Here is a 2,962-nt window from a genome sequence, read left to right as displayed (position 1 = left end):
CTTATTCTGGTAAATAGTTCAACATTATTTGAAAAATACTTTTACTTCTTCTGGAAAATTGAAACACACTTAACACCTATCAGTTGTTTTTATTATTTATTATTTATTTATTATTAAAACTTTTATACTGCCCTTCCAAAAGGCTCAGGGCAGTTTACGTTAAAATACCATTAAAATCAGTTAATAATTAAAACAAAAATTATAAAGGCATAAAACAATGATTAACAATTAACAACATCATAAAACAACAATTAAATAATCAGAACAATTTAAAAACAAGTTTTAAAAAGCTGAGAAAGCTTAGTTGAAGAGATGTGTTTTCAGAAGTTTCTTAAAAATTGCCAGAGATGGGGAGGCTCGTATCCCAGTAGGGAGCGCATTCCACAATCTCGGGGCAGCAGCTGAGAAGGCCTGTCTCTGTGTAGCCACCAAACGAGTTGGTGGCAACTGGAGATGGACCTCCTCAAATGACCTCAATGGGTGGTGGGGCTCATAGCGAAGAAGACGCTCTCTCAAATACCCAGGGCCTAAGCCATTTAGGGCTTTGTAAGTTATAAAGAGCACTTTGTATTTTGCCCGGAAACCTATTGGCAGCCAGTGTAACTCCATCAGCAGAGGAGTAATATGGTCTCTCCGAGATGACCCAGAGACCAACCTGGCTGCCGTAGTGATGAACATGTTCAAAAATGTTGTCTGTCATACTGTGTCTGATGAATTTGGAAGCCGGTTTTGTAACAGTCTTATTCCTGGACACTCCACCAAGCATGGTTAGCGGAGATATAGTGCTTGCATCATGTTTGATAGCAGTGTGAGCTCCCCCAATTTCCTTCTGATTATCGGCAGGGGCATGATATAAGAATGCTGCTGGTGCAGTTATAGGCATTGTATTAGTATCATCAAATACCAGAAGTTCATAAGTAAGTGCAAATGAGAGCTTAGCTGCGAATAGCATGTCAGCAGGTGGTGTATGAGCCACATCTGCTAGCAGAGTCACTATAGGTGGTGATGCATTGGCTAGATGATATGAGCCAGTGTTTTGGAGAGTTTGGTTTTGCTCTAGCAATCTTGGATTGGTCCCCTCCTCCTGCCAGCACTGGCCTGTGTCATGCTCTGTCTGCCTTGAGGTGTCCAACTACAGCCTCCAATAGGGGCATCCAACTGCGGCCCTACAGCGGTTTTTGGCCTACAACTCCTATCATCCCTGGCTACTGACCACTGTGACTGGGGATGCTGGGAGCTGTAGGCCAAAAAAAGCTGCAGGACCGCAAGTGAACATTCCTGCTCTCGATGGTTTCCATTTTAAGGTTTCCACTCTCCAGGCAGGGAGGCAGAGCCCAGCAGGGGTAGCCTGAGCTCAGTCTACTTTATGCTGCTGTTGGGTCCAGTTGTTCCATGGAGCTGTCTGTGGTGCTGCAACCTGCGTCACCACTTCCCAGACTCCAAGGGCTCTTGTCTGCAGGATGGGACAGAACAGATACAATAACTGGCTTAGATAAGAAGCCTGCTCAAGGGATTAGCAACTGACTGGCCATATGCGTTAAAACAGAGGATCACTGCCTTTTGCCCTATGTGCCTAGACTTATCCCTACATCCTCAGACCTTAGGAACATAGGATCATAGGAAGCTGCCATATACTGAGTCAGACCATTGGTCTATCTAGCTCAGTATTGTCTTCACAGACTGGCAGCGGCTTCTGCAAGGGTGCAGGCAAGAATCTCTCTCAGCCCTATCTTGGAGAAGTCAGGGAGGGAACTTGGAACCTAGATGCTCTTCCCAGAGCAGCTCCATTTCCTGAGGCGAATCTCTTACAGTGCCCACACATCAAGTTTCCCATTCATATGCAACCAGGATGGACCAGGGGTGTAGCAAGGTTGAAGTGGGCCCAGACCAGAGAGAAGATTTTAAAATGCCCCCCCCCTCACTGAAGCTCAGCTCATGAAGTAAATAAATCTTAAATGAGGCTAAATAGTGGTAACAAAAAGCTGTGTGTGTGTGCCACAATAGAACATAATCCTAAATTATTTTTTAAAAGGTTTTATAAATTGTGGACCATGCAAGTCATTTAATGGTACTAGAGAAAGACATGCTGTTCTGGTAGCTCCAGGTCTTAACACTCACATCCATTTCAGACGATGAATACAACTGAAGGAAGCCCGGGCAGGTGCGCAGCTGGGGGAGTTAGTCATGTGACTTGCCTCTGGGAGGTCCCCCAAGGCAGTAGGCCCCCAGACAACAGTCTCCCCTTGCCCTATTATAGTTACACCCCTGGGATGGACCCTGCTTAGCTAAGGGGACAGGTCATGCTTGCTACCACAAGACCAGCTCTCCTCTATTATCTATAATAGAGTAGATTAATATCTATAATCTACTTCCCAAGCAAGCTGTTTTTAAAGGCAGACTGTGGACATAATCCAGCCATAATCCTGCTTAGCTAAGGGGACAAGTCATGCTTGCTACCACAAGACCAGCTCTCCTCTCCTAAAGCCTACAGCACCTGGTATTCCCAGGCGGTCTCTCATCCAAGTACTAACCAGGCTTGACCCTGCTTAGCTTCCGAGATCAGATGAGATCGGGCACCTTTAGGGTAGTGTGGCCATAGACACACTGTGACCTTGTGCTTGCCTTAGCCAGCACAGGAACTCTTTCCCAAGGCAAAGTGGTTTAGTGATGACAGCTCAGTTTTCAGTTGCCTGTAGTCCAACAACTGTCTCCAGCAGCTACAATTCTCAGCCCTTGAAGTTATTTCAGTACATGCCCCCTCTCCCCCACATGTTTTTCTAATGAAAAGGAATGGAGAAAGGGAAGGGAAGTGAAAATGAGAAAGAGCCTTGCAAGGAATAGGATTATCTCTCTTCCCTCAGTTATAGCTGAGGAGGAGACTCTCTCTGTCATGGCCTAATGTGGTCTGAGGCAATCATCAGTGCGGTTACAGCCAAATAGGCTAGTGATCATGTTTCAGAGC

At 45.5% G+C, this 2,962-nt stretch overlaps 1 pseudogene; it reads right to left on the bottom strand.

Annotated features, from left to right (window-relative positions):
• Positions 1-2,482: 2,482 nt before the first annotated feature.
• Positions 2,483-2,601, bottom strand: LOC128325511 (uncharacterized; annotated as a pseudogene).
• Between the last annotated feature and the right edge of the window lie 361 nt (positions 2,602-2,962).

This window comes from Hemicordylus capensis, chromosome 4 (genome assembly GCF_027244095.1).
Source record: "Hemicordylus capensis ecotype Gifberg chromosome 4, rHemCap1.1.pri, whole genome shotgun sequence".
NCBI classification, from domain to species: domain Eukaryota; kingdom Metazoa; phylum Chordata; class Lepidosauria; order Squamata; family Cordylidae; genus Hemicordylus; species Hemicordylus capensis.
The sequence above is the reverse complement of the archived record's forward strand: the minus strand, read 5'-3'. Positions and strand labels throughout refer to the sequence as shown.